Raw genomic sequence first — 11495 nt, 5'->3', positions numbered from 1 at the left:
GTCACTTGCCTATCGAGAATAGCCTTTGAATATTGCCGGCAACGTTACCTATGCACATTAGTGATCTACACCTCCCATTGCATACATACCATATCATATTGGTATCATCATATCATCTCTTGTGTCACAAGATTGTTCCCGCATATACACAATTGCTATCTTGGTTTGTGCATTGTGCAAAAGTGGTCATACAAAAAAACAGAATAAGCTTTTAAGCAAAGAAAAAAGAGTGAACAAAGAGCTTGTAAGCAAGTGTCATAGCATCATACCACATTGCATATAAGATCATCTTGGATCATCTTGAGAGGAACACCGAGAACCATATATACATAGATACTTGGGATAGAAGTCGTTGCATTTTTGTCTCTTATAGGTTGTGCACAAGTGTCATATCTGCCTCTTGAGCAATCATGCTAGTGTCTCTCTAGAGTGGTGCAACAAGAGCATTTTCCATGGATTCCACATTTTGAACTTGTTCCTTGGTTGCACGACCCCATTTATCTATCCGTGTGTGTGTTTCCATGTGCCACATATTGCTATTGGTCTACTTGTTTCACTTGCAAATTTGTGAATCTCTTTCAACATTATTGACTCTTGCTAACATTTTGCATCAAATTTTTGTGCCACTATCCTCACCGAGCTCCACCCAAAGCCTTACTTGTGTAGGTGTGAGAAATTGACGAGATTGGTACCAATTGTGCTATTTCCTTGTTACATCATTGAGTGACCATTGATCCATTATCAACATCGGTCAAGGTACATTTGGTATAGTTCTCTCCTTTCTTCCACTCATATTTGCTCCGAGTCTTGTGATGGATAGGAAAGGCATTTCATCTCCGGTCTTCCACAACAACAATGGCGTGTACAACTACAATAACACAACTCCCCACTTCGGATTACAAAGAACAATGCAAGGCCTCGAGAACATTGCCACCGACTTACGACAATCCGAAGCTTGGAAAAGGAACTACATCAACCACTTGTTTGACTATAACAACAAACACATGGAGGAGCTATGACAAATGTTGGTCGACTACAAGTCTTCTTCCCCTTCGTCATCTTTAAGGCGGTGGCGTTCAAGCCACAAGTCCTCGGAGCGCAAAAACGTTGCAAGCACAAGTCATCTACGTCCACATACACATGGCGATCATCATGATCAACATCATCATGAAGGGCAAGTCACCTCCAAGCATCACGTGCACGACGACAACAAATGATCTCTACTAGGAGCTCAAGCATGACAATGACATCATCATCATGAAGATACTCCACATGCGCAACGACATCATCATCATGAAGATACTCCACACGCCAAGGCCAAACTTCGTGAGCACAAGAGAAGACCGCGAGACAAGCACCACCATGAGCAAGCTACGGCTACAACAATCACTTCAGCATCTTCGCCAAGTGCTATAAATGCATCTTCACCTTTGGACGTACAACATCTTCACCTACTTCCCACGAGTTTGCCTACATCGACATCTTCAACAACGAGGCGACCAACTACGAGAGGGCGACACTTCCATCTTTGGAAGGCCCACAAGGAAGATGGCCGAGCATGGGAAATTGCCTTCGGCCATGGAGACGAGCTACAAGGTGCCACATCATATGGGCCTCTTACAACAAGATGGTGACAAAAAGGTCGAGCATGGGCCATCCCCTTTGACCACGGCGACAAGCGTGAATCTCTTCAACAACATGAAGACAGTGCCCATATTGGACTCATACTCCGAGTCAACCTATGAGACCGCACATGAGACATTATCGTTGGTCTCCGAGGAGCATGATGATTTGCCACTTCCTACGGCATTCATCTTTGGAGGTGTTATGGATGAGGAGCTTGAGCACGGGAATATCCCTTCAACCAAGGCGGTGATACAAGTTGAGGTTGGAGACATTTGCACCTACATCTCTCTGACACCCAAATATCATGAGATGCCCCATGAGTGAGATGAGTGATTCCACCATATATGACATTGAGTGCATTTCCTATGCTAGGATGAGTGTGACCACCACTAGCCCCACACATGAGAGCATGCCACACATCCTATGTGAGGTTGAGAGCCATTTAAGTGACTCCACCAACCATACGAGTGAGAGCATCTTTGAGGGAGTGACTGAGCCACAACACTTAGTGAGTGAGGTAGTTCACACGGCATGTGAGGCCACTATGATTTCTAACGACTTACCCTCTACTCCAAGTGTGTTTTCCTTTTTGGTGCTAGATCTTCAACAAGATGAAGCACCAATCCTCCTTGAGTCCACCCCTCCATTGGAGACGATGATGGCCATGGTGTACGATGATGCACCCTCTACATGGTACCATCAAGTTGCAACCTCACCTACAACACATGAGCGACGCTCCAAAGGTAGCATAAGTGATGATACCTCTCTTGTCCCACTAGTGGACTATCTTGACATCGATTGCTCCCATGATGTTGACACACCTATTGCCATGCTTCATGCTAGTGCGACTTCTTCATATAATAACTTACCTATTTATGATGAATATGATGATTAGCATGTTGATTGCCTCGTTGTGATGCTATGCTCCGTAGGATATCATGTGAAAATTCTATTGGTCACTTCATGTTTGACAATCCTTTGAACTTGTCATATGATATGCGTGAGATCTCCCATATTTCATCATTACAATCTCAACATAGTAACTATGCATGCCCCATTAAAATAAATCCTATTTGCACTTATGGCATAGATGACGAGATGATGGTCATTGGCTTTTGTTTTTCATGTGATGATATTGACATGCTTCCTTTACATGATTTGCGCGATTCATGTACTATACCATGCCATGATCACATAGAACCGAATATGCTTTGTTTCAGATGTTGTCAATATTCTCCATGTGATGTTTCCATTAATGCTCATGAGGAGACCCATAGTTTCCTCATACATACTAGGAGATCTTGATGCATTCCATAACTTGCATGATTACCATGATTGTGCGCACCATATGCATTCCATGAATAACAATGCTCTACATATTTCTCGTGATGCATTACACAATTTGAGTATCCATTATGCTATACATAATAACAAACCTCTCATGATGGATGACATGTTTCTATACCATGCATCTCATTTATTTGAGCATTGGATATTTTGTGCTAACAAACACATGCACGTGCACATCATGATGCACTACAAAAAAAGACACATCAGTGACATTTTGGGCCGAATGATTTTTTTTTCTGTCATACATATGACACTTCGATGACGATAATTGTGACAAAAACCGGTATCATCATAGATGTGGTGGGCTCCTACTTCTATGACAAAAAATCATCACAGAAAATGGGCTTTTCGTCCTGCGCAGGCCGGAGACGCAGCTGCATGAGATTCTTTGGGCCGTCCATGACAGAAAAAATCATGGTAGAAGCGAGGGCGAGGAAAATTTCAGGGAGTTCTGGGTTACGGTGGGAGGTCGGGGGCCGAGCGATGCGCGTTTCTCTCATACACGTACGCGCGTGTGTGCGAGGCGTTGGCTCTAACTGAACCCAAGCGAGGCGTTGGGCTCTAACTGAACCCGAGCGATTGCACTGCAGGCTACGCGTTACTGAACCCGAGCGATCGATCAATGGCTGTTAACTAAACCCGATCGTGCGATTCCTTCGCTACTGCTGCTAACTAAAGCCGATCGATGCTGCCTCTGGGATGAACAGTGAGTGTTGCGAGGGGTTTTGGATGAACAGTGAGCGATGGCGTTGCCTCTGGATGAACAGGACCCCGTGGTGTGGAGGGCTGGATGAACACTAGACGATGGAGGGGTGCCCGTGGAGGGGTGGTTGAACAGGACTCCGTGGTGTGGAGGGCTGGATGAACAGTAGACGGTGGAGGGGTGCCCGTGGAGGGGTGGTTGAACAGTAGCCGGTGGAGTAGGCTGGATGAACAGGAGCCCGTGGAGGCTGGAGGAGGTCGACGGTAGCCCGTGGAGGCTGGAGGGGGTCAACGGTGGACATGAACAGTATCCCATGGAGTCCCGTTTTGCGGTACGCCACACCCCTCTCGATGAACAGGACCCCCGTTTCGACCGTAGGAGGTCCGTTTCGTCCGTTTTGCGGTACGCCACACCCCTCCCGATTAACAGGACCCCCGTTTCGACCGTAGGAGGTCTGTTTCCTCCGTTTTGCGGTACGCCACACCCCTCCCGATCAACAGGACCCCTGTTTCGATCATAGGGGGTCGGTTTCCTCCGTTTTGCGGTACGCCACACCCCTCCCGATCAACAGGACCCCCGTTTCGACCATAGGAGGTCCGTTTCCTACGTTTTGCGATACGCCAGACCCCTCCTGATGAACAGGATCCCGTTTCGAACGTGGCCGGTCGAACACAAGGCCGTTTCCTCTGTTCTGCGGTACGCCAGGCCTCGTTTCCATTGCCTGTTCCGTCCAAGCCCTCCCGATGAACACGACGACGCATTCGGTTCCGAACCAGCCGGTTGGCTTCCACGCGTTCCGTTGCCTCTCGATGAACACGACACATTCCATTGCCTCCCCATGAACACGACGCATTCCATTGCCTCCCCATGAACACGACGACGACGCTGTTTCTCCGTTCTGACCCAGCCATGTCAACGAGCCCTCGCCGTACATATGCGTGAGTAGGCGTTTGAGACCCCGCCTGTATGTACACATACGTGGCCGTATTTTCTTTCTTGCACCCTGGCTGCTGTACGTACGTGTACATGCTACGTGCGCGCCTCTACTACGACACGTGCGCACCTCTACATCCACCAGTATATATGTACGTACACGTTCGCGACCAGAATGACAACACTACGTACGCTTCGACCAGGTGGGTCCCGACTGTCAGGCACTTCCTTGCGTGCGAAAATGTAGCTGGTGGGTCCCAGCAGTCAGGGGGCGAATCATTTTTTTTTGCCCGGACGCACTTCCTTGCGTGGGAAGATGTAGCTGGTAGGTCCCAGCAGTCAGGCGGTGAATCATTTTTTTTGCTCGGACGCACTTCCTTGCGTGCGAAGGTGTAGCTGGTGGGTCCTAGCAGTCAGGGGGGAAACATTTTTTTCGCGAAATACGGTGGCTCATCCGGTGGGTCCCTGCTGTCAGGTGGAGGAATCATTATTTTCCACGTGATAAGGAGGCACTTTCTTGCTGCGGCCGTGGACCCAGCTGTCAGCCTCTCCACGTACAGTCCATGTCCGATGGAAGTCGTTCCTTGACCACGTTGACCACGCCGCGCCGAGAGCACCAGGGTGGTGGGCGACGGGAGGCCTAGGAAGGGGACGACGCGGAGCCGGTGAAGACGCGGTAGTGGATGCCCACGCGGAGAGGAGTATAAGGGTTCACTCGTTCGGCTGCGGTGTGAGGCTGCCGTCCCCGCAGGGCCTGGCCAGCGGTGGGAATAGTAGGGGCGGTGAGGCCTCCGCGGCAGCACAGCCGGCCATGAAAGGCAGGAGCAGGCAGCACAACCGGCGCTGCTTTGGGCGGCTGGAGCAAGAAGACTAGAGGTTGAAGAAACACTACGGCCGTTGGATGGACATCGTACGGTCACTGGAGCTAGAATCGTTCATATTGACTAAGTTGACAAGGCCCTCCGTCCCCGTCAACTTAGTAGGCCCACAAGTCAGCCTCCCACCAAGGTGGGTCCCAGCTAGCAGCGGGAGTATTCATTTTTTTGTGCGTAATATGGAGGCACTTCCGGTGGGTCCGAGCTGACAGCGGGGGGAACGTTTTTTTCGCAAAATACGGTGGCCCGTCCGGTGGGTCCCAGCAGTCAGGGGGGAAATGTTTTTTTCGTGAAATAAGGTGGCCCGTCCGATGAGTCCCTGTTGTCAAGTAGAGGAATAATTATTTTGCACGTAATAAGGAGGCACTTCCTTGCGGCTGCCGTGGACCCAGCTGTCAACCTCTCCACGTACAGTACTCTTCCGATGGAAGTCGGTCGTTGACCACGTCCACCACGCCGCGCCGAGAGCACCAGGGCGGTGGACGACGGCGAGGCCTAGGAAGGGGACGACACGGAGCCGGGGAAGACGCAGCAATGGAAGCCCGCGCGGAGAGGAGTACGAGGGTTCACTGGTTCGGTTGCGGTGTGAGGCTGCCGTCGCCGCTGAATAACAGGGGGTGTGGGTGAGTGGAGGGATGGCCTGGCCAGCGATGGGAGTAGTATGGGGGCGGTGAGGCCTCCACAGCAGCACAGCCGGCCACGGGAGGCAGGAGCAGGCGGCATGACCGGCGCTGCTTTGGGCGGCTGGACCAAGAAGACCAGAGGTTGAAGAAGCACTACGGCCGTTGGATGGACATCGTACGGTCACTGATGCTAGAATCGTTTATATTGACTAAGTTGACAAAGCCCTTGGTACGCTCCAACTTAGTAGCCCCACAGGTCAGCCTCCGAAACGGTGTGCCCCAGATGTCAGGGGGAGGAATCATTTTTTGGGCGGACGAAGCTAAGAATATCCGAGATTGAAAAAGAAGCATGACATCCGTTGGATAGACATCCAACGGCCACTGCTGCTAGAACCGTGTGTTGACTATAATAAGTTGACAAAGCCTTGCATACGCGTCAACTTATTTTTTTAGGGGACGCGTCACTTAGTAGGCCCACAAGTGTGTGGCAGAGAACTTATAGCCCATTTGCGTTTTCTAAGAATGTACAACCCATTTTTGAATTCTAATGGAATTTACAACAGCCCATTTACAGTTTGTTAAAAGTACAGACCATTTTCTAGCTAGGACAATGATTAATAATTTTAGCCAATCATTGAAGACAGAATTCAATAAAATTTCCCACATTTTGATGGGATCCGAAATATTTTTATCCTGAAATTTCTAGTCAGATTAAATATAAATTTGTATTACGTAAAAATCCAACGAAACATTGCGTGCGCAACAATGAAAATTTAAGATTTTCAAAATCCATAAATAATATATTATAAACTAATTTCGTGTTTGGTGCATTTTTTATAGTTACTGCCCAGTTTTTATAATTACATCCCATTTATTATTTTTAAAGCCCATTTTCCTGTTAAGCCTAATGCATCCCTCCTAGGAAAGATTTGCAGCCCAGCGGGGCGGAGAATAACAAGTTGACCTTGCCTGGGTATTCCTCAAAAAGACGTATAGCTGGGCTAGCCATTTTCATCTTGGAAAAAATTAGTATCTCGGCTGGATATCTGGATTGGGCTAGACGGGCCATAGCCCGCCCAGTTAATACCCTTCTCTCCTCTGAACAACAACGAAATCATCGCCAAGAAAAACTCTGCAGTGCTCACGCCTCAAAAACACAAATACTGCTCGAGCTGCTTGGTCCCAGCTGTCGGCCGCACCTTGTGCAATTCTCTCGTTTATATTGACTACATAGTTGACAATGGTTTGGGACCATGATGTCAGGAAACCAAAAGAAAGCAAAAAAATATAGTTTGTACATAATAAGGAGGCACTTGCGTACGTATGGCTATGGCCCTAGTGGGTCCCTAGTGTCATCCTGTCAAAATAAAGTCATCTCCTGAATCCTCATGTTCGTTGGCGATGTTAACAATGCTCGGTGCCACAGTGAGCGCAACAACTCGAAGGACAACGGAGAGGGCCTCGCGGGCCCTACAGATGGTCTGATACAGCGCCCGCTGCTCATTCAGGAAGCCCGGATCATCGGACACCTATGAGCACCTTCGAGAAACTGAGACGGCATGAAATGGTAAGGCCACGCTTGGGAGCTGATGAGGACATCAATACAATTGTTACACCCACAGCCCCTGCTGCTATACATACTGGACCAATTACTAGAGCTCGTGCACGCCAACTAAATTATCAGGTACTTTCGTTTCTTGGTAATGATTCTAATGTTCATGAGAATATGATGCTGCCTAAATTGGATACATTTGTTTTGCTTACAAATGAAGGGCCTAGCTTGGAGAAGGATGAACATTGGAGCAAGAACAAGCATGGAGATGATGGCATGTGCAAGGGGAACAAGAACGGAGTTACAAGTGATGATTTCAGGACTTTGAAGCCACCATAATGTGTGCATGAAGCCTTGGACGAAATATACAAGATGCCACTTCATAAATTTCGTCCCGAGGCTATTTTAGGTGCTGCGTCACCTTATTATTGGGCCAGGCCCATGTAATTTCGAAATACATAAGTATAGGCTATTTTTAGAGTCCGTATGTGTGGGGAAACAAGAGATAGGGTTGATTTCGGACCCCTCCACCAAGGGCCACGAAATTCCCCCCCTCTTCCTCCATATATACAGCCCTTAGGGCATCGTTTAGACTTTGGGTTTTTTTTAGATTAAAAGTTCGCCATAGCTGCAACTTCGCGTACTTCGTTTGTGTTCAACGACCAGACAAAGGCGTCACAGAACCCCACCTTGATCAATAAAGCTTTCATCTTATATTCGCAATATCCAGATTGCAATCTCAGTTTCTTGCTTGTTCTTCGTTTGCTCGCAGGAAACAGACCCTCGTGGTCAGGTTGATCGTGCTCCGGCGTGGTTAATAACCTCTCGGAGTTGGTTTAGCGATTGCTAAGGCGCGACGTCCTCGCACGTTTGTAGTCGGATCGTCAAAGTCGACTTCCACCAAAGCGAAATCCACCATCTCATCGAAAGACGGGACACCTTTGCCTCTATCAAGTGGTATCAGGTTTCCAGGTTGCTCGGTGAGATTTTACAGTTTTTCGTAGTTTAGATCGAGTCTGTTCTTCATACCTACAGTCCACGAAAAAGCCACACAAAAAAATTAGGGTTAGTTCATCATATCCGAACCAATCTGAGCCTTTGCATAATCTTTTTAGGGTTTTGCTTTGTTGAATTTGCGGTTGCATCGTCGTGTCTAGTTGCTGGTCTTAGAGTCTAGTCTTTTAGAGTTTCGAGTTCTGGTCATAAGTTGTCACGCCGCCGCCGCACCATCATCATCGCTCCTGCCATCTACCACCACCGCTCCGAATCCGTATCCATATACCACCACCAATCCGTGTCCATATACCACCACCGATCCTATCCATATACTACCACCGCTACCACCACCGCTGCCATATACCACCACCATATATCCACCACCAATCCGAGTTCCTTGCTTATTAGGGTTGTTTTCGAGATCCATCTAGATTCCGATTCGTGTTTCCTTGCCGGAGTAGGTTTCGGAAAAAAAAAGAGTCGGGTAGCCACGCTCCGTTTAGGCCCAAAATTTTTCGAAAACGCATTTTTCGAGAAAAATTCTGGCTATCCTATTTTTAGGTGTTTCTGAGTGTTTTGAGACAGGTGCCATTATAGGAAGTTTTTTTTGACCCGTTTCCAGTTTTTGGGTCCGGGCAGTCGAAAAAAAAATGGTCGAAAAATTTCGTGCCCATCCTGTCAGTTTGAGCTAGGAAGAGTTTTGAGACACTCGCCATTATAGTGAGTTTTCGCAAAAAAAAAAAGCAGCGCAAAAAAAAAGAGCGCAAAAAAAAGGAGCGAAAAAAAAATTCAGAGTGTGCTTTTCCCTTGTTTACGTGTCGCGCCGTGATTTTGTTGGTGTTCTAGGCTCGCGTCTCTAGCACAGTCTAGCCTAGGACCAGCACAGTACCGTCGTTGAGCGTTTATTCAACTTTGCATCTCTGAATTGATTATTGCTGACCCTTTTTGCTACCATAGTATAAGCCTTCCCAGCTCCACATACATCTACGTCGTGCGTTTGACTCTCCCTGGTAATCGCTCTATCCAAGCTTTGAGAGTTTTGACTACAACGGTTGCCGATCACCGCCTGTTGCTGGGTAAGAACTGGTAAGAATTTGAGTTTTGCTTGACGGATTTGTGACACCCACCACCACCACTTGTTCGTAGTCTGTAGGATCATATTCTTGTGTATTTCTATTGCTGCTAACCATGCCAGGATCACAAGCCGACGAGATTGACTGGGAGAATTTATCGAACAAGGAGCTTCATGATAAGTTTCAGCAAATGATGACTGAACAGGTGCAAGATGTGCTGAACAATTTTGAAGAGGCCATGGAGAAGATCACTGGCCTTGAGAAGACGTTCGAAACAAAGCTCGATAACAGATTTAATGAATTGCTCGCGCGTCTTCCACCACCACCACCCGCTGCACCTAACGCACCTCTCCAACAACAACAACAACGTCTACCTCCACGTCGCGAAATAGACCTTCGCCGAGCGAGCCGTGTTCCTCTTGCGTTTGGCCAAACTGTTGGTGCTGCTGTTGATACTTCTGTGGCTCCTGCTACTGTTGTTGCTCGTACCCAGGAGGATGATGAGTATGCGGGCGATTATGAGGATGAGGTTGATCAAAATCAGATCTACGAGCAGCCACCAGCACCACCACCAGCAGGTCGACCTCAGGTATATATTCGTAATGGTAGGCCTGCACCACCACCTCAGGTACGAGATGATGTCCATATTCCTAAACTGAAATTGAATATTCCACCATTTGAGGGTAGATATGTTCCTGATATATATCTTACTTGGGAGTTAGAAACTGAACAACGATTTACATGTTTACAATATCCTGAGGAGAGACGAGTTGCTGCTGCTGTTTGTGCTTTCACTAGTTTTGCATGTGTATGGTGGTCTGAACATTGTAGATTGTATCCTATTCCAACTACTTGGGCTGCTTTGAAAACTGCTATGCGTACGCGTTGGGTTCCACCATATTATCAACGTGAATTGCTTCAAAAATTACAGCGCTTAAGACAAGGAAAAAATTCTGTAGAAGAATATTATCAGGAATTACAAACTGGCATGATTAGATGTGGTATTGTTGAGGAGAATGAAGCTATGCTTGCACGTTTTCTGGGTGGATTAAATAGAGAGATTCAGACCATTCTATACTATAAGGAGTATACTAATATCACTCGTTTATTCCATCTTGCTTGTAAAGCTGAACGTGAAGTACAGGATCGACAAGCATTGGGGCGAACTAACTTTTCTGCAGGCCGACCTTCATCATGGACACCACGTGCATCTTCTACTTCAACTGCACCAGCACCTCCATCCGGTGCCACCTCCAGCCGTGATACAAGAAAACAGGCACAACCACCATTATCTGCCAAGAGCGCACCTGCGGGGCCTGCATAGCGTTCTTCTTCTTCCATGGCATCAACAGGGCACACAAGTGATATTATTTGTCGTCGTTGTAAGGGAGGAGGTCATTATGCGAGGGAATGCAAATCTCCGCGTGTGATGATTGCTACCGCGGATGGTGGATATGAGTCCGCTAGTGACTATGATGAGGAGACATTGGCTCTTATTACACGTGAAGAACACGGTGGAGATGATTCTGATCATGAGACGCAATACATGGCTCCTGAAGACGCTGACAGGTATGAATGTTTAGTTGCTCAACGTCATTTGAGTGTGCAGGTCACACAAGCTGAGCAAAATCAGAGGCACAATTTGTTCCATACCAAGGGAGTTGTGAAGGAACGTTCTGTGCGCGTCATAATAGACGGAGGGAGCTGCAACAACTTGGCTAGCATGGAGATGGTGGAGAAGCTTTCTCTCACCACAAGACCACA

The sequence above is a fragment of the Triticum aestivum genome, chromosome 1B (assembly GCF_018294505.1).
Source record: "Triticum aestivum cultivar Chinese Spring chromosome 1B, IWGSC CS RefSeq v2.1, whole genome shotgun sequence".
Classification (NCBI taxonomy): domain Eukaryota; kingdom Viridiplantae; phylum Streptophyta; class Magnoliopsida; order Poales; family Poaceae; genus Triticum; species Triticum aestivum.
Note: the sequence above shows the minus strand (reverse complement) of the source record.